Source organism: Platalea leucorodia, assembly GCF_965183815.1.
Source record: "Platalea leucorodia genome assembly, chromosome: 7".
Classification (NCBI taxonomy): domain Eukaryota; kingdom Metazoa; phylum Chordata; class Aves; order Pelecaniformes; family Threskiornithidae; genus Platalea; species Platalea leucorodia.
This window is the reverse complement of record NC_138829.1, coordinates 53,416,580-53,437,751: the sequence shown is the minus strand read 5'-3', so window position 1 is coordinate 53,437,751 and position 21,172 is coordinate 53,416,580. Positions and strand designations below refer to the sequence as shown.

The following is a 21,172-nucleotide window of genomic DNA, read 5'->3' as shown; positions in this document are numbered from 1 at the left end:
CCATCCAGACTTTGAACCGTTGACAACCACTCTCTGGATGCAACCATCCAGCCAATTCCTTATCCACCAAACACTCCATCCATCAAATCCATATCTCTCCAATTTAGAGAGTAGGTTGTGTGGGGGACTATGACAAAGGCCTTACAGAAGTCCAGATAGATGACATCCGTAGCTCTTCCCTTGTCCACTGATGTAGTCACTCCATCATAGAAAGGCCACTAGGTTGGTCAGGCAGGACCGTGAAGCCGTGCTGGCTGTTTTGAATCACCTCCCTGTCCTCCACGTGCCTTAACACAGCTTCTAGGAGGATCTGTTCCATGATCTTCCCAGGCACAGAGGTGAGGCTGACAGGCTGGTAGTTCCCAGGGTCCTCCTTTCTACCCTTTTTAAAAATGGGTGCAATGTTTCCCTTTTTCCAGTCACCAGGGACTTCACCTGACTGCCAATGACTTTTCAAATATCATGGAGAGTGGCATGGCAACTACATCAGCCAATTCCCTCAGGACTCTGGGACGCATCTTGTCAGGTCCCATAGACTTATGAAGGCTCAGGTTCCTCAGGTGGTCTCAAACCTGATCTTCTATAACAGTGGGAGGGACTTTGCGCCCCCAGTCCCTGCTTTGAGGTCCATCCACTCAAGAGGTGTGGGAAGAGAGACTGCCAGTGAAGACTGAGGCAAAAAAGTTGTCGAGTACCTCAGCCTTCTCCTTGTCTGTTTGTTACCAGTTTGCCAGTCGCATTCATCAGAGGAGGTATGCTCTCTTTGACCTTCCTTTTCTGGCTCACATACCTATAGAAGCCCTTCTTATTATTCTTTGTGTCCCTTACCAAGTTCAGCTCCAGCTGCAGCTTGGCCTTCCTGACTCCATCCCTACACAACCGGGCAATGTCCCTACACTCTTCCCAGGATACCTGTCCCTGCTTCCACTGCCTGCGCATTTCCTTCTTGCCCTTTAGTTTGACCAGCAGGTCTTGACTCATCCATGCTGGTCTCTTCGTGTCCTTTCCTGATTGAGAAAGGGATGGGGACATGGGATTGAGACACATGGGCATTGAGAGCTCTTGTGCTCTATGGAAAGCATCCTTAAAGACCTGCCAGCTCTGTTCTGCTCCACTGTCCCTGAGGACAGTTTCCCAGGGCATCCTATTGACTAACTCCTTGAACAGCTGGAATTTTGCTTTCCTAAAATTCAGGGTCCTGACTTCACTCTTCACCTGACCCGTATCCCTCAGGACTGCGAACTCCACCAGTGCACAATCACTGCAGCCCAGGCTGCCTCCCATCTTGATGTCACCGATTAGCTCACTTGCGTTGGTCACCAAGAGGTCCACTATCACATCCCCTCTGGTAGGACTGTCTATTACCTGGTTTAAGAAGTTATCCTCGATGCACTCCAGGAGTCTCCTGGATTGCCTACAGCTCACTGTGCTACTTTTCCAGCAGATATCAGGGTGGTTCAAGTCCCCCAGCATCATGAGAGCCTGTGAGTGCGATGCATCTTGTAGCTGGAGTAAGAAGGCTTCGTCAATAGGCTCTCCTTGATCAGGCAGCCTGTAGTAGACACCAACCACAAGGTTCCCTTTGTTGCCTCGGTCTCTAATTCTTACCCATAAGGTTTCAACCAGCTTGTGGCTATTCTTCAGAGACAGCTCTTCACAATCTATCCATTTCTTGATGTACAGGGCAACCCCTCTGCCCCTCCTTCCTCGCCTGTCCCTTCTGAACAGCTTGCAGTCATCGATAGCAGCGCTCCAGTCATGAGATTCATCCCACCAAGTTTCAGTAATGGCAACTAGGTTGTATGACAACTAGGTTGTAGCTTTCTAGCAGCACAGTGGCTTTCAGCTCCTCCTGTTTGTTGCCCATGCTGCATGCATGTAGAGTATAGAGCATGTAGAGTATAGAGCATGTAGAGTATAGAGCATGTAGAGTGTAGAGGCACTTCAGCTGGGCTGTTGGCTGTGTCACCTTTTTAGAGGAACACACCTTAATTCTTTGAGGTATTTCACCAGTGTTTCCTTGCTGGCTCCTATTACCTCAGGAGCCCCTGGCTCCTCTCTGTAAGACTTCAAGTGTGCTCCAGTGTACCCAGCACATCGCAGAGCAACAGGGTGAGGGCCCTTGCTAGCACCCCATCCTTCTAACCTTGGCATGTCATCCCATGGCTTGTCATTTCTGTAGAGGCAGCTAGGCTGCATAAGGCTGCTGTACAGGAAAATGGCTTCTAGCATCCCCTCTGTCCCCTGCTTTTCTATGATAAGAGGGTCCCAAACTTTTTGCAATCATTTATACTGCCACATCCTCATCTGTCTCACCCTCATCCCACAGCAGGCAGGTTCCATTCTCCCTGCAGTCTGTTTCCATTGGCATTGCAGGCAGCAGGATGGAGGGGGGAAGACAATAGCAATTCTTCCTCCCTAACCTCTCTGTTTGGATACTGAATTAATGATCCTTTGATCTACACCCTGACACTAACTTACTTCACAGCCTAAGGCTTAAACTCTTATCTATTGCTTGTACCAGGATATGGAAGCAGTAATACTTCCTGACTTGCCTGGGTGGGATAATGGGGTGTTTGCAAACCCCCTGGGAAGAGAAAAAAGTTACTTTTTATTAGAGGATCAAATTTAACACAATTCACAATCATTTTAACTTCCTATTACCATCTTCAGGGGGAGGTTCCTGCAGGCCTTTACCTAGGATAGTATGGGCGACACATTTTCATTTATAATCAGCTTGGATTACCCCTGCTTCCATTCCCTATGAAAAGGAATGCTCTGGTAAGAGCTAGAAACTTGTTGATTCACATTGCTGTGTAGCCTCTAGACCACAAACACACCTCTGGAAAGAAACAGTGGAAATCCCAGAAGTTGAGTCATTGAGAAGCAGGACAAACGAAGTCCTGGAATCATTAAATAAAGATCAGACAAGGGAGCTTTCTGAGGAACTGCGCAGAGGAGGGAACGCACAGGCAGCGTGGTCACCTGCAAAGCAAGCAATAGCTCTGCAGCATCCTCAGTCCTGAGGCTGGGCCTGAACTCTCCTCGAGCAGTCCTTGTGCCCTACCATTTATCCATCTGCTTCATGCTGCTCCCACACTCCTGCCCTTACAGAAGAGAAAGCCAACCCAAGATACAAAGCTGAACACTTTGCCTTCCATCTCAGCATGTTGGAACATGCTGGAAAGTCAAAGTACTTGTGCCTCTAGGTTGGGGTGAAGGCAAAACACGAGCCAGACATCCAGTGAGGCAAAGCAGCTCCTTCTCAGGAATTGTCATTTATACTTGTGTGTGGGGCAGGCACACAGAACAGATTTTGGTACAAAACCGTTCTCCCTGACCCTTCACATGGAAGCTGAACTCATTTGGCACTGCTGAATGAGATTCCCCAGACCACAGCCTGGAAACTGCCTTTATCTCCTTCTGCCTGTTGTCTAAACTGATTATGTGCTCCTAAGGGCATGGAGTCATCTTCCTTGACTGTACAGTACCTAGCACAAAAGGATCTCACCCTGATCCTTTTAGGGGCTGCTGAGAAGTGAGGAATACAAAGCAATGTTTTCCAGCCGCATCACCTGCTCCTACCAGGAACATGCACAGTGGTTGTGGGAGAGGTGGAGACAACTTAGAAAGCCACCTACATTCAACAAGAAGTAAGATCTCTTGGCCATCTTTGGCAGACCCTGCTTGGCCCTACCTCTTGACTGGGAAAGCACCTTTCTGAAGAATTTAGAGAGGATAAGCAAGATCCCATCCTGGGAGTTTGGGAGGATCTCACCTCAACACCTTCTGGGTCTAGGCATCATCTCCATAGGCGCATTATAGTCCTGCTGTCAGCCCTCGGGACGCTTGCCAAATCCCTCCTTTCTTCTACCCTGGCTCGAGCTGCTGCGTTTTGACCAGACTCCTCAGGAGAGATGTAGACACTTAACTCCTGCTAATTTTGATGAAAGTCAGGTATTCAGCGAGGAATTGTGTGCCTAATACACCTGAGGAGCCACCCGTTCTTTGAGATAAGAGCTGTCTCTCAGAAGAGCACTTAGCCCTTCTGCTCATTTTTTCGAGACTGTTTACTCCCCAGGGGAGGGACTTACTGAAGCATAAATAACAACGGGCATAAATTTCAAACTCAGCAAGGATTTACATGTTCAGCACCACACACATACCTGCAAATTAAGCATTTTATGAAGGAGTTAGTCAGTCCTGGGCAAGGTGATGGCTGGCTTCGGGATCCTTGAGGATAAAAGGGACCTCAGTGTAAAATCAATTTCACCATTAAGAAAAAGAAAGAGTGAGAGAGAAAGAAAGAGTGATCGAGCGTGCCTGCCTGTGTCTGCTCTAGCACTGTTCCACTACAAAGCAAACAAAAAACCCTTCATAGGGCTTTCTGGTCCTAACAAAACATATGCAGCCAGCCACATCCTGAGAGCAGAAAGCCCCTGTCTGCTGCTCCCAGAAGTGGATAACCAGGGAAGCCAACAGTCCCTCCAAGCACCCAGTCCCCATCGGGAGCTGGAAGGCAGGCCAGACACCAGCACGCACTGCATGACCAACGGGAACTCCTTCTGCGTCAAACAACATCCTCTTGTATCTCATAAGGCCTCCTTTATCCTGAAGGATCCCAAAGCACTTTACGCTATTTATACACAGGAACCACTTCACTAGTCATTGAACTGAGGAGAGGAACAATAACTGTCTCTTTTCTCTCACTCAAAGCACCAGAAATCAGTGCCTGGCGTGTGTTTGCAGAGAGCTCATAGCAATAAGGGTTTGCCATGACGAGGAACAATAGTTCCGATAGGTCAGGGTTAGTCAACAGACAAGGCAAACTCTTCACTGCAGTCTGCTACTGGTATTTTAAATTCCATTTTCCCAACTCTGTTCATGGGCATTGTGGGGTTTGTGGGATTTTTTGTTTGGGTTTTGTTTTCTTTTTTTTAAAGCAGTGCTTTGTCTGCACTGGAGAACTTACCAGTAGCATTAAACCACATTTCTAAACAAAACAGTTTGTGCAGAATCAGCCTTCCGCTTGATCCCTTCCTATTCATTACCTTCCTATTCATTACATTCATTTTCAGCTCACTTCTCAGAAGCGAAGCCACTGGGTCCTCAGTGTTTTCAGGGAGTGCTCACAAAACCTCCCTGCCCTGTAGCCATGTCAGTACTAGGACCAAGCCAACAAGCACTAAAAATCCCGAGGATAAAAACCCTCCCAGCCCCCACAAAGCCTATTCAAGCAATTCTGTACAAGAATTCAAAGCGCTCTCCAAATAATGCAGCGATGATGAACATTTGTTCACTCTCTACAAATAGCTGGGTTTTTACACAGTAGTTTGAGCTCAGGGCGAAGACTAACCTAAGAGCACGTGCCGTGGTGTAGCTAGCACACAGTCACACAAAATTTGGCTGCAGTCTCATTGCAGAGGTACTTTCAGTTTCATACCCTACAAATCTCTGCACTAAAAAGGTGACTAGCTAAAAGCTGGTAGATTTTCTACCTACCCACAGCATCAGGTGCATATCCCATGGCAGGCCATCATCTTCACCTCACCGAGCTCACGAATGAATCGCGGGACTTTAAATCCCGCTGTCAAAAATACGTGCAGCAGCTTTTGGAAGAGAGGGCAGGCAGCTGGTGTGTCTCCACGGGGTACATTTCTAGCCTCTCAATGACAGAGTGTTCTATAATCTCACCGCCTGAAACACCCTTTGCCTCCTCAAAGCATCCCAACAAAGAAAAAAAGGTAGCATGTTATAATAGGAGCACAGAGAGATCAAGTGACTCTCCCAGCTGAGAGAAGGGGTGGATTCGCTCTCCTCGCATCTCAACATCTATCCTTTATCCGCCGAGCTGTTCTGTCCTCTGGAAGACCATTGCAGAACACAAAGCTGCAAAATGCGAGGTTTTCAAGCTACTTGTTAGCACTGCCCTGCCCATGCCTGAGACACCTGACTGCAGACGGCACAAAGCAAGAAATGCACAAAAAGTTGGCATCAGCTTTAGCTTTTGTACAATACCTGTTTTGCTTTGAGCAGGCTGTTCCTGGTCGCACTTTCTGCAGTGTAAACAAGCAAAGCAAAAGCCTCTGGAGTCAGCCCACAGATCTCACCCAGGCAGCCTGCCTCCATTTCAACTCCACAAGGATCATATTTTAAAAGCAGCTGAGAAGGGATTTGACAGTGGAAACTAAGGTTAACGGTCTTCTTGCTTCAGCCATGTTGCTGATTAGCTTGGGACTGGTGCCAGACATGTCAGAGAAAACCTCTCAGCGTATTAGCAACGGAGCTGGTACCTGCGGTCCGAGGAATGGGGCAATGCACTCTGCAGCGCCCCAGTGCAGCGACACAAAAGGGATTGTGCAGGCACAGAATGGGGCGACCGCAGCTCTCACCTCAGCATGGCAGCTAGAGAGATACCAGTGACATCTCCAGGAGCCTCCCTTCCTACCCAGGACAGCCACCTCATGTGGGAACACTCTCGCAGCTGGTATTACCCACTTCGCTAACAGCAGTGCCAGGAATGGCCAAGAAGTCTCTTCTGACCATCCATCCTTATATATCCCCGGTGTCCATGGCTCTGAGGGTGTTTTGGAGTGATCATTGAACGCTCTGAGGAGTTATATTCCTCTCCAGAGCTAAAAACACTTTACTAGAGTCAGATCAAATATCAAGCACAGTCAAGGGCAAATTAAATGACATTTCATTTCCCAGAGCCATAAGTCCAAGTCCATAGGAGCTCGCTCTCTCCTGTTGCTATAGGAGCAATGCTGGAAACAATGCTCAAGCCATGCTACTTAAGGCTGCCTTGAAAAGGACCATTCTTCCAGTAAAAATTAAACAACCCCCAACCAAAAATAAAACATTCCTCCCTCTTCCGCCTCACTCTTGTGTAGCAGATTTTAATGACTCCACCAAAACCATTTACGCAGCTGTTTTTAGACCAGCCTGCAAACTTGACAGGGAGGCACCAGCATGTGAATAAATAACTGGGAGGCAAGGGCTGTCCTCAAGGCAATTACTTGCTGGCCCTTCACCAAGGCTGGGGGCAGAAGAAAAGATAAAAAGAAGTCTCTGTCCCCAGAGCACACACCAACAAGCTCTAAAGAAATCCCTCAGCCGCAAGCCATCAACCGCTTCCCTGAAACACCTCGCTCCAGCAGTTTGTATACGCACCTGCGCGCAGAGGCACCGGGAGCTGGGCTTGCTCGGGTCCTCTCCACTGCTTCAAATAAATGCACAGGCAAAGGGCAACTCTCCATGAAGGGTACAGAGCTATAATCAGTAAAGAAATTTTGGCAAGTCTGTCTCAGCGTATCATCCACTTCATTTAGAGCTGGCAGGAAAAAGTAACTGGAAAAGCGTTCCTCTACCAGATGCCAGCACAAACCAGCTGGACTTCAAACGAAGCCGGGAAATCCTGCAGGGGATTTCTCCACCAACCCACCCTCAGGTTACCCTAGCACTATATGAACAAGCTTCATTAAAGGAAAGCCTAAAAGGAGTTTGAAACTTAATCCTCCCCATGCTTCCCCCCGGCCTTGGAGGTAAATTTTCAAGTCAAGAGGGACCATATGATCTCATCTGATCTCCTGTTATGTTAAAGGTTAAAATTTTAAAGGCTAAAAGTAGTCTGTTCTGCAACTCTGGGACACCCTGGATTAACCCTCAAATACCAGGAAGACTCAAGAAGACTTCAGGAGATGGGAGAAACCATATGCTTTATTCCCTCGGGAGCCTCTCCAAACATTACCGGCACATATTCAGCAGACTACTTCTTTGAGCTCAGCAGAAAGCAGCAGAGCATTTTCCTCTGCGTCCAAGAGACACAAACATGGCAAACATCCGGCGCTGGGCAGGCTCATTATCCATCTCTCAATGCACCCCATGCCATTAGTGAGCAGGAGGGGAAAAGCAGTCCACAGCATGGTTCACTTGTAGGTTATTTAAGATGTTCAGTAAGTCCTTAAACATTAAAAGCAAAAAACACTCAGAGAAACTCCAGGAACAACACAGCCGAAAAGTTTCTGAAGAAACCGAGTAACTACCTTCACTTTGACCTGAGTTTCGGCCAGTACTAAATGCCCACTGTGAAAATGAGGTCCCTCTAGGATATCAAGGGACAGAGGAACCCAGAAAACAAAAGTCACTTCTTGCTTTGGAAGAACTAAAACTCTGAAATTTATTCTGGAAGTAACCAGGGCAATTCTGGCACAGAAAATAATCCTACCAACCTCAGACGAAAGGGTGTTCCAGGACTGACTGCTCTGGTGTCAGGGCCACCTTCCTGCCACCCAGAAAACTCACTGCAGTGGTACATGTGCACACAGCAGCAGCATCTGACTTGATAACCACTACCGTGTGCACAGACGCAGGAAAACAAAAAAGACTATTTGGTCAGGGTGATACAGGGAGAGGGAGGGGACCTGGGCAGGCCAGATGTGGTTATAAATGTCCAAAATTGGGAGGATGCTGCTGATCTGCAGCAGTGATGCTCTTCATACACAGGGAAACCAGCTTCCCACTTACATACTTGTAAATATACTGTTGATAAGAATTGCATTGATATAACTACAACAATTCAATTTGGATACTCTCACCGCTCTCATCTAAGTTGGCTTCCCCTTCCTTTCTTTTTTTACTAAAAACTTGTTAAAATTCCTGATGAAGTAGCAAACAATAAACCCCCTTTTTTCTACAGGGGGGGTTTCTTCCACATGGAGGCAGATGCAGCCAAAGTAAAGCTCAAGTTTTTCCTCTGCACCTGTGTCTGCTTTTCCCTCCTTCCAGGCTTCTCGCAGCACACCTGTGAGTCAGGATCCACGCTTCCCCAGCGCCTGACCAACTCTTGAGGGCAAACGGCCCAATGAAGTCAGCAACCAGGATTTTTTCCTGGTGTAAGCACAGTGGTTTAAATTTCCTTTTTTCCTGTCTTGGGACTCACTGCACACACCGGAGGTAAGCCCTGGGCAGTGCACAATGGACAGAGCAGGCTTTTGTTAGGCTCTCCAGAGCCCATCTCCAAGGCTAAGCACAGCCTCATTCCCCACGTACAGCACAGGAGCTCAGCGGGACACTTGTACTCTTTCCCTGCTCAGGAGGAGGAAAAAACCAGCAAACTGGGACTCAAAGGCACAGAAACCAGCCTGACAGTTCCTCCTCCCCAAATACAGAAAGAGGTCCTCCCGATAACAGGAAATTTGTCCTTCCAAAAACCCTCTGAGTGGACAAGGTAACTTGGAGACCACATCAAATCTCTCATCTCACCTCTGGCAGATCCCTCACCTAAGCTAAGTCTTGAAACAAAGATGTAAGAGGGCCACTCCATATAGCAAGGGGGAACCTGCAACTAACCATAGCTTCCAGCTTGCTGGCAGCTCAACTCCTCAGCAAGTTGCACTTCCACACAGGACTGGACTCATCCCTTCTATGCTACAACAGCCGAACCCACAAGCGCGAAGCCCAACGCTTTCCCATAGGCACCTTGCTTGCGCACAGCACTCAACACACGCAGCCGAGACCCGTTCTTGCTCCAGAGCTGGCTGCTCCGAGGCAGCGCCTGCCACTGCCGTGGGTCCGGCTTCTACGCTCGCCGTACGCCGCTGTGACTGCACACACAGCTGCCCACCACCTCCCTGGGAGCTCTGCGTGCAGCTTACAGTGACCACGGAGAAAAATAACAAATCAGCTCTGTTTCCAGAGGAATGTGGGGGGGAGATATGGGATATGAATTCCTCCCTTCTGGATTCCACCAAAGCTAGGAAGAAATACTGACATTCACAAGCCATGACTCATGGCTGCCTCATCCGGCACTCCAGAAGTCCCGCTCACTGGCTGGCATGCCAGAAATGCCAGCGTGGCTGGCATCTGCCAGCTGGCTCTGTTAGCATATAAATTTGACCAAAACCATCCTTCCCCCTTATTTTCTTTATTGTTGCAGTATGGTGGTCACTGAGGGTCAAAGCACTCCCTGAAAACACAACCACACAGGCATCACGGCTGTTGCTCTGGCAGCTAACAGGTCAGTGAGGTTCAAAACTTGATCCACTTCACACAAGACAGAAACCTCTCCCCCAGAAATTCCTACCTCAAACCACTTTTGGTCCCAATTTTAACTGGATCTCTTAACAGAGCCAAAGAATCCGTTGTTCATACTCCAGCTACGCTGGTAAGCCATACGGTTGTATTTAAAGCACTGCCAAGGACGCCTCCGTTAACCTCCACAGAGCGTAATTCCTGTCTGCCCCTCCTCCTCCCACTAGACCAGTATCCTGCCCCCACTAGCAGCTACTTATGCTTACATTCTTCTATAGAGGACCCGGCTACACTTTCAGTCCTGTGTTGGGCTTACTGCACTACTGCCTGAAATGCACCTACCAAGCTGTACAGCACTTTTCCAGCTCGGACTGGAGAGCCATAACCACCCAACCAGCAAGAGGAACTTAGGTTAGAAACACGGACCAAGCTGGTCATACCCAAATGTGGCCCAGACCCCAAAACACACCTCTTATTCTGCCATGCAATACCAGGAGTACAAAACAGTAATTATCTGCTTGGTCTTTCTCCTGTCTACTTCTCCCCCATAGGGGCAGAAGTGTTCCAGGGAGAGGTATTGGACATGATTTCACCTCACCCGTTTCTACAGCATAGCCGGATCTTTCTCCCACAGCATCTCAACACACATCCGGAAGGTGTTTGCTCCTCTGAACCTGTCCCTCTCCAACAGTGGCAAAGATATCTGGGACAGATGCTGCAGACTTCATCCCACTCCACAGCTTCTTAGGAGCATGCACCTTCCACTTTGCAGCTACAGCGATAAACTCCACTGAAGCACAGGGACTTAGACAGAGCCTCACAACTCTTTGCACTGCCCCAGCTCCCCACTGCTCTGTTTAAAACCAGCTCCCTGCTGCTCTGTTTTTTTTCCTATAAAAGGAAACAGAACCTGGGTTGGAAAAGTGAACTTTGCTCCTTTTGCATTCAGATCTGTTACCAGCAATAGATAAGAAACAACGGTCAATGCCAAACATTTTGTCACCTAGTTCTGGCTCAGCTTTTCCTTACAAAGCCTCATTGCCGCTGCCAGCAACAACCTGTGGGTCTGAGCAACAGCCGCTCTCGCACCTCCCATACATCTCACTTTCACCTCTCTTAAGAGGCCGCGCCACATCCCACATCCTCCACACTCGGATGCAGTCACCTCTTACACACGTGCTCAGCAGGTAGAAAAAGCGATTCCGCAGCAGCCTACATGGATGCAGGCAATACACACTGTGCAACTCACTGTACAATTAAAATTGCATTTAATTGGCTGTACCCTGCTGCCAGCAGCTGTGGGTCAACACCCAAATCAATTTAAACAGCTGCCAAGGACCCTCCCTTAACCTCCACAGAACATAATTCCTGATGTCCTTCCTTATCCCACTAAACCAGTATCCTGCCTCCAACAGTGTCCAGCACTGCTGGCATCAAAACTATGCATGAAATACACACACACAAATATATATATATATCAATAACTCCACGAAGACCCCAGCTGGCATGTCATGGCAGCTACTCTTGCTTGCATCCTTCTAAGGACCCGGCTACACTTTCAGTCCCGTGTTGAGCTTACTGCACTACTGCCTGAAATGCACCTACCAAGCTGTACAGCACTTTTCCAGCTCAGACTGGAGAGCCATAACCACCTGACCAGCAAGAGGAACTTAGGATAGAAACACGGACCAAGCTGGTCATACCCAAACGTGGCTCAGACTCCAAAATACATCTCCTACTCTGCCATGCAATGCCAGGAGTGCAAAATAGTAATCATCCTCCTGCTCATTCTGCCAAGGGTTTTATTACTGTGCAGCAGCCAGGATGCAGGACTGACTGAATCCATTCCCCGGGATGCCAGGCTGTTGAGATCACAAGAGAGGAGTCTGTCAGGCGGGACAGAGCAGGGCACTGGCGAGAGAGATGCCCATCAGCAGTGCTGCTATTACAGTGCTGATCCTTGCCAAGAGGGCCTGGCAGCAAATGCTTTTTGTGCCACGGGGAGGGGTGGTATGAGGTGCTCTCCGCAGAACTGACAAAACACCTCATCTCCATCCTGCAGCCCTGCTGTTCCTGGTTTCTCCCTCCACACCCTGGCTTCAAGCACGGGGTGGCAGGGAAGAGCACATTTCTCACAGATTGGGAAGACGGTCACCACCCTGGGGGAAAGCTCCGCCAAAATGCATGTGCAAAAAAGAATGTGAAAATGGGGCGATGTTACGAACAGTGACACTGTTCATTTCATTTTAGCTTTGCTGTGGCAAAAGGAAAATCATGTTCAGGGTCTGAAAGGCAGGATGAGCAAGCGAGATGGAAGGAGACCTGGTCTTCACCTTCAGGATCTTGAAGGTTTTTAAACAACCAGGGAGACTAAAGTTTCTGTTCCTCACAGCCAGGGAAGCTGAGATGAGCTGTAACTTCCAGGAGTCACCCTCCCTCAGGCTTTCCATGACCTCAGCTGTCGGTGCTCACGCTCAGGGAAAGCTGGAGATAACCCAGTGTCGAGCCCAGGAGCAGAGAGCAGAGGTGGGGAGTGAGAGAGCATCTTCTCAGGAGGCTTCAAGAGCAAAACTGATGAGGCCACTGGGGATAGTAATAGTAGACTGGGACAAGAAAAAGCAAAGCTCCCCCCCCCTTTTTTTTTTCAGAGTCAATCCATCCATCTTTTATCTTTCTTAGCTTCTGTCTTAAACAGAAGGCACAAGAAAAACAGAGGGACAGCATGATTGCTTTATAAGTGACCAAATCACCTGGAAACGTCAGACGGGATAGTTTGCCACATAGAGGTATACCCAGTGATAGAGATGTTACATGTACAAATACATGTAAATACGCATTTTCCTCCTATGCATAACAAGTAGCCCAACACACTCCTTAGAGCAGAAGCCCAACTTTGTAGAAGCAACGAGTGAATTTACCTGTGGGATGACCCAACTAGAGGAGACACAGCTCACCATTCAACCACTTCAGGGCCGTCTCAAGAGCAAGGGAGTTGTTGCCTGGTCTGTGCATGTGCAATGGGAACAGCTAGAGTTGTGCTACAACTTTAATTAGCTGGGAATAACAAAATACGTCTGCTGGAAACTTCCTAAGGGGGACAGATAGCACTCTGTCAGCCACTCCCACCTAGCATTTTTGCTTGACAAGGGAATACAAGTAGCTTTCTTCCACCCCCTTCCTGAAGAATCTCTTACACCCATCAACACAAACTTTCGGAGGCTGCAGTGAAAATACCCTTCACAGAGCCAAGATTTCAGCCGTGCATGCCTTACCGTACTTGAAGGGAAGCCTCGGAGTCCTGCCCACTTCCAAACTGGCATAAGACTTCCCTTCTGCACAAGGGGGCTGGGAAGCTAATGCATTGGAGAAAAATCTTCTTGGGTTGGTATTCCCTGCTTACTCAGAAGATGGCTTTTGTATTAGATCCAAGAGAAGGACAGCCACAGCCCCAACTGGGCTGTCAAAGTTCCTCCTAGTGTTCTGCTCTTTGCACTAAGCACAAACCTTCTTTTAATGCAGCTGCCTCGAGACGGGAGAAAGAAAACTTGACTGTTACGCTCCCCCAAAATATATCGCAGGATGGACTAACCACCTCAGACTCCAGAGTACAACAAGATGTCATACATGGGACATTATCTCAACCACATAGAAAAGGCATGTTCTTATTGTTTACTGGAGTCAACATACAGCAGGGCCTGCCAGGACTTTTACCAGGCAACCGGGGGAGTCATTCTCCTCCATTGCAGAAGGACTCCACCAAGAAGGTAAGCCACTATTTTAAAAAGCCGCAGGCCAATCAATATATGCAACAGTTTGGAATAAAACATGCTTCTTACAGAAATACAGCATATGGACAGAAAGACATCCAGGTCAGGAACTCAAAGACATCATCAGGAAACTACAGAGCAAGAGTGGGATCTCAGGATAGTTGTTACATGGGAGAGCTCAAAAGCTGCCAATTCCTCCGACTCACAAAGCAAGCTTTCAGCAAGGACATCTGACTCGAAGTACTGGCACCCAAGAGCACCTGTAGCAAACTAGACCCAGACCCAGACCCACCTATGCAAGCCAACATTATGCCTTTGACAGGGACCTGTCACCAGATGCCTCAGGTAAAGCGTAAGTGATGCCACCCGAAACATTGCCCAGCTTCCAACAATTTGCAGATCGGGAACTGCCTGTCCTAGGCACACAAACTCCTTCAGAGAATCTAAATACACTGAAACTTTCACTTCAACTTTTCTAGTTTCCATTGAGCTCAGCAACAGCTCAGAAGAGACAGATGCTCTGCCCTCTCCATCACAGGCAGTCATCTTTGGTAGCAGCAAATCACAGGAGGACTGGGATGGACTTTTGTCTGACTGATGACATGCTAAGAGACTCTTCAGCCTCAACAATACAGCAGTAGGTATCCCCTCCCACCAAAAGCTTCCTTAAGAACCTTGGCAGTGGCCTCACAGATGACAAAGGAAACGCATTTTGGCAAAAGAGACTTCTCTCAAAACTGTTTCAACAAAACGGCCACCACTGGGCATTACCTTGATGGGTGATGCCATTTTAATCAAACGTTCCAGCAGACGCCATGTGAACTCTCAGAGCAAGCCAGGAAGGGCCGCAGCAGGCCAAAGGAAGTGAAGCAGCGTAATTTAGCGGATGCTATAGAGTAGGCTGAAATAAAGATATGTCATTGCTAAAATTCAATGGAATACTGCAACAGGTTGATTACAAAAGGACTCAGGAAGGATTTTTTAAAATTTACAGCAGTTAATGTTCTTCCTGAGATGACACAGAGAAAAGGCGACTGGGAAAGCTTCCTTGTGGCAAGCAACACCGCAGTGCAACAATAACCCATCGCCATCAGCTTCCCACCTCATTCAGCTTCCAGAAAATGAAAGAAACAGAACACTGCCTGGATTTTGTGGTGAACAAGGGCGCACTCTCCCTCTCTTCTGCCTCCAAGGGTCCTACGAGCCCGACATAAGGGCCAAGCCTTATCTGTACAACAGGGAGACGTAACTGAACAAAAGGCAGAAGGAGATAAATATCGTTTCACAAGATCACGGCAACATTCATAACACCTTTCCTAACGCACTGACTGTGCACAGCCTCTGACACCCGCCCCCCCCCGCAACAGGTTAAAACACTTTAAAAAAAAAAATGCAACAGCCAAGCTCCTCTGAAGTTGTACAGTGCCGCTGGGCGCTGACGGGGAAGCAAAGCAGTGCCGAAACAGAGCTGGCCTTCGGCGACGGCGGCCAGGTAGGGACGGGCCGCCTCACGGCCCAGCGTGCCGGGAGGCAGCGGCGGGCGGGGGGAGCGCCAGACCCTCGCTGCAATAAACGGGGCCCAGGGCAGCGCTCTGCCGCCCTCTCCCAGGCCGGGCTGTCAGGAGCCGCCGCAGGCAGCACCCGCCGCCGTCCCGGCCCCCCCCGCCCCTTCTCCCACCGCGCTTCCCCGCCGTGCCGCTGCCCCCCGCCCTCCTCTCCTTCCTCCCCGGGCGGCCGCCATTTCGGGGGCGCCCCGCCTCACCCCTCCGCAGCGAGCCGCGCCGGACCCGAGCGCTCCGCGCCGCCTCACGCCCCGACCTGCCGCGCTCTGAGGGAGGGACGGCACCGACGGAGGGAGGGCGGGGGGGCGGCGCGGCCGCCCAGCCCAGCCCAGCCCAGCCCAGCCCAGCCCAGCCCGCGACGCCCAGCGGGGGCCGCCGCCACGACTCCGCGGGGCGGTGCCTCGCCGGGGGCCTCCCTGCGGCAGCCGGGCGCTCGGGCAGAGCCAGGCGCGGCCCCGGCCCGGCCGTGGCCTCCCGCCGGTGCTGCTTTTCGTTTCCTGCAAAGCAAAGCGCCCCGGAATCCGGCGGCTTGCGGGGCCTGCGGGCTCGGCGGAGCGCTCGGCGTCGCTGGTGCTGTGCAAGCCTGCCACGCCGTGCCCCTGGTAGCCGTGAGCCCTGGCTCTCCCCACCTGGGCCTCACGCTGGCGTTTCCATTGCCGCAGGCAACGCGTTACTGCAAACTCGAGCTGGAGCTTCTTTCTCTTTTTTTTCTTTTGAGGCGTCAGACCTGCTTGTTAAAGAGTTTTCCATGAAACATCCTGTAAATCAAGATCAAGCCCTGACTGGCACATTGCCTCATCCTTCCATTACCTCATTTCAACTTCAACCCAAACGCCTCTGCGCTAAGAAACAGCCCCACAGAGGCTGGGCTGGGAAGAAAGACCCTCGCCCCCTCGCCTCAGCGGCTGAGCGGTTTCTTAGGGGTGGGTGGGAAGAGCGGAGACCTGAGCAGGGAGGGAGGGAAAAGGCCGGCTTAGCACCTCCTGGGTGTTGGCCTTGACGGTGACACTTCACCTCTGCGGCCCACGTGCCCAACTCTAACATCACTTCATCCTTCCCCATGAGTAAACCTCTCCCCTCAGCCCACAGGGATCCAACCTAAGCTTTCGCTGGAGAGCCAAGTCAGGGCCTTAGGGGACCAGCTCACACTTGCACATTGAGAGGTTTCTTGCAGGGAGCGTGCGGCAGAGGAGGCAACAAGAGACACCGGCCCCTAGCCCAGACCCCAGCCCCCTTGGGGCGTCCTGGGTAGGCAGCCGTGCGGGACAGCTGCCTTCTTGCCGTGGCCAGAGATTTCATGTACAAACAGGAAAGGCCGTAACCTGCCGCTGCGGCAGATTTGGGTCAGCAAACGGGCACGATTAGGCACAACTGCTGCCTGCGCGGCTGTCGTGTGCTTGGGAAAGCCTGCAGGTGAAGGTGAGATATACCACAGGACCCCCCACCTCCCAATCCTCAGCTTATTACTGCAGTAATATATCTTTACTGGAGATATGTGTTTACCTTGAAAAAAAATAATTTTACCTGGTCAGCTCTCCTGTGGACTCGTCACTTCAGAAGAAGCGCACAGCTACACTTGTGTTTGCAGGATCAGGGCCTTATTAAGCCACATGGCTTGACATGTGCATGAAGCATGCCTTGCAGGCCTGAAGAGTCTGGAGCCGGATTATTGTAGCTGTGCCAACTGAAATTTCTATCTATCTGACTCATAAACAGCCAGATAAGTAACGAGCAGACTGACAGCGGCTCAAAGAGGTAACGAAGCTCTGAACTGCAGGACTGTGTGGATCTGTTGGCGCTGAGCAGGGGATTTCCAAATAGAGCATTTAAAGGTGTATAGCATGAGCTATGAGATAACATTTATACTTGGAGTTTAAGTACTTGGACAATATATAAATGGACTAAGCAATTAACAAGTAAAAAGACCATGAAGACACAAACAGAAGAAGGTGACAGGACAGAAAATAATGTGTGAGAGACTGCATGATCCCTATAGCAGGAACAGATTAAATGTGTGTAAATGAAAACTGTCCCTTGGAGTTCAGGCTGCTGGAGTAAAGAAGGTAGAAGAAAACAACATCCTAAACCTTTGCAATTCCTGCATTTGTCCTGTGGGAAAGCTTTAAACTTAACACTGTGGTTTAATGCTCACTCTTCAGCCCTGTTTTGGCTTTTCAAAGAGATGCTGTCAGGCTAATCCTGTTGTGCTTATCCTTAGCATATTAACATGAAAGAGAGAAGTGAAACGCAAGACTGAGCGGGGTCGCTTTGCCTGGGTGCAGAGCGTTGTGCGACTGTGGCTGGTTGTCGGAGCAGCTGGATTTTTTACCTTTGCCCCGAGATCTGATTGTATACACAGCTGCACTATTGCATATGCCAGGATAAGGCTTCCCAGGCTATAAGGAGAGTACTTTCTTGCGATAGGATTCCAAAATTACTTTCAGAGTTATGTGCAAAAAGTCACCTGTCCACTATGAGACTGCAGCCAATACGGTGCAGGAATAAGCCCCCAGGCAGAGTCTATTTTGCGTTCTCCCTCGTCTCATGCCACCTCAGGATATCCCCATTATTTCCTTTTTATTTATGCCACGGTTTCCAGCAGTGCAAAGGGTGGCTGCTCCCAGGGCTTCCATTCAGAGGCAGGAGAGATTCTGACAAAAACAGGGCGATGTAGTAAAATGAGGAATTTTGTGGAAAGTCTGGTCTAGTTTGGGTCTGATATCAGACAGGTTTAAAAACTCACAACATGCCCCTCTAGACTCTAAGTGTCTGGGTCTTCCAAAAGGACATTTAAATATTGTGCAGAGAGGCAACAAAAGAGCATCCAGTAATAAAACCTACCCCGGTGCCTACTGTTGTCCAAGCGCAACCTGCTCAAACTCTGTGTCACTTTGTCATGGTTGAAACAGAAGTCCACCCTCTTCCTGCTAAAAAAAGATGTTACAATGAGCTAACTGTGCTATCAATTGATAGTAGAGGAAATGAGTAATTATTTCTTTGGTCAAAGCTGCAGAGAGTTAGTTCTGTAATGCACAAACAACCAGCTGGAGCCATGCCAGGGCACCTTGTGCTTAAAAGCTACCAAATTCCTAACTCTAGTGAAAAGGGTACATGGGGAATTATTAAAATAAATGTTTAGTTCTACAAATATGGGTACAAGGTGAGAACATGCCCTCTCTGAAGGCGCTACGCTGCCCCCAGACACTGGGGAAGCATCTCCCCTTCTTCTCCTCCCTGCTCTGCCTTCCCTGATCAGCTGGACTCTGGCTGCTTGAAAGAGATAAAAAAAATAAGACTTGCACCTGTGCTACCGCCAAGACATGGGTTCCTGATCAACTCTCTCCCTACTTATAAACCTCCCATTTGTACCACTATGGGGTACAGGCTGCTCAGCGCTTCCTGAGCAGCAAGAAGGGGAGGTCACACTACAACCAGCGACTGAAGAAGGGAGGCTGAATCTCCTGCAGCGCCTGAAAAAAATCTCTCACGACAACCATTTTTAAGACAGCATTTCTTTATTTCCTGTACTCTGCTTGCACACTAAGAAAACATGCTTAAAGTTGTACATTAAAAAAACCCACGTGGTAGTTCTTGCCGTTGCAATATGACAGCACTGATAAAGGTAATACATAGACTGGCCTGTATTTGTGTGTCAGCTGTATTTCACACCTTTGTCTTTCACGTACGCTGTGCACAGTGTGGGAGGCGCGCGTTCAGACCACATTAGCAGGCTGGCTCCTGCTCTCTTCCTTCTGCAGCAACTCCTCAAATCCTGCTGCTGCAGGTAAGTAAGTGTTAGCATTACTGATGTGCCCTGACCAAAGATGCCAGTTCTTAGTCAGCGCCACTCCTTATTAACCTGCGACTGGAGCATGATGCAGAGGAATCACTGACAGCAGCTCCCCCAACTCAGGTAGTGGGTTTGACCTATTCGACGGGTGGCAATGTCTGTGCTCCTCCATGCCCACATTGGCTAGAAAGCCAGAAAGCCATGTCTGCGTTCAGATTACAGGTGCTTTCTGAAAACAGAGAGGATTTCCCTTCCCAAACACTGTTTCTTGCAAACACGAGCAGTTCCACTGGCAGCACTGCTGGTGTTACTCTAGACTCCACACCAGCAGCCCTGATTCCTTCTGGACCTCTTCTAACTTTCTGATCCCCAGTCTCTGGAAGGCATTACTGCAGTTAAATACACTGTGAACCACAGCCAGCCAGCAGTAAGGACTGAGCAGGAGCTTATTACTTTTAGCTATTCCTTTTAGTCAGGAATCCTGCTCTTCCTGAGAAAAACTTCCTCTTTCCTATCAGGAGTAAAGGGCACAGGGAGGAACCGTGGAAATTCTTTGTAACCCTGATGGGCTGTAGGTGACTCAGAGCACTTTTCCTGCATGGGATATTCCCAGAGAAATTTGTGCAATAAACAGACATTCAGAGTAATCGCCTTATCCCAAGAGAGGAAAGACAGTGAATAAATATAGGCCTTCCCTATGCTGCAAGGTTGGGGGCAGCTGCTTCACAGCTGCAGTATCGCATCTTGCGCCTAAAACGTCAAAGTCACGTACAGAAACAGGCTCAAAGAAGAAAGGGAACAGGGCATTATAAAAAAAAAGCTCACTTAGTCCCACAAGGCTTTAAGAGCAACGGAGCTACCAGACAGAAAGCGTCACACCCCAGGGAACACCGGGGGCTTCATGCCCAGGCACAGCGGCAGCTACGCTGAGAAGCGCGCTTTTGGGGCCAGTGCCTACCTCAGCCCGCTCCTCCCCTCGCCCTGCTTTGCCCCACTCCTCAGTGACAAGGCGGCCCCTTCCCAATGGGAACAGGTTCAACCTTGCTCTTTCTCGGGCCCTTCACCAGGAAAGTGAGGTTATTGCATGAGGCCGCCGCAAGAGAAGAAGCTTCACTAGGTATGTTTCACACGGGCAGCTCCCTTCTGCTTCCAGCCCGGGCACATTTGAAAGCACTGTGCTCAAGCTAGCGGGGTGGGGTCTTCCGGTACCGCAGACCAGTCAGTTCCCAGTTGCTGGAGACTCTTCAGGAAAGGGTAAGAGAATGGGAGGAAACAGGCAGCATTCAGCCTTAAAACAGGCTATAGATGGCCCCCCTAGTATGTACAGCACAGCTCCCGCAACGGGTTATGAATCAGCAGCACATGCCAGCGCCTGCGAGTCCCAGGGCAACTGCTCTCTGTTCTGTAAACAGTAAGAGAGGGACAGTGACAAGGTCCATTCGGGTAACAAAGTAAAGAAAGCCATCGGGATGACTCGTTTTATCAGTTCATACTATATCCACGTATGGAATCAGTTAGCTACAATATTGGCAAGTCAAACCAAATTTCACAGTAAATACAGGGCCTGATCCAGATTTTACAGGAACCGGTGGAGATTTTCCCGCTTACCACAGCAGGCTTTCAGCTGGGCTCTGCTGTTACAGAACCAAGAAGAGATGCTGCTTTTTGAGATGGATGTATCACTGCCTAGAGCTAGCCCAAATTTAAAATAATTTCTTCATCTCTTACACTAAAATTCTATTTAACACAGCACCCACCATGTCCTCCATTCTCTACTGATAGGCCACTTCTTTGCCAGCAAGAAAAGGAACAAGACTTCATCCTTGTACAGGGAAGCAACCTCTCCAGACAGAAGGCCCAGTTTGTGCTATTAGCCAAGACCAGCCGAATTCCCCCAAAGAAGCAGAAGCCTCCAGAGACCAGGGCTGAGTGCAGAGCTGGGAAATGGAACAATGCAGATCATATGCACATTTTGGCCTGATTTAGTGCCTTGAAATTCCCAGATGGGGAAAAGCTGCAGC

The 21,172-nt window shown here is 49.4% G+C and overlaps 1 protein-coding gene across 2 annotated transcripts in view; it reads right to left on the bottom strand.

The window, feature by feature from the left end:
* The window catches only part of CD151 (CD151 molecule (Raph blood group)), a 37,477-nt gene extending 21,816 nt beyond the window's left edge, over positions 1–15,661 (bottom strand). For both annotated transcript variants that reach the window (XM_082317221.1, XM_082317220.1), the window contains exon 1: positions 15,562–15,661. The gene's annotated coding sequence lies outside the window, so the exon portion shown is untranslated. The remainder of the gene's footprint in view (positions 1–15,561) is intronic.
* Positions 15,662–21,172: the final 5,511 nt, after the last annotated feature.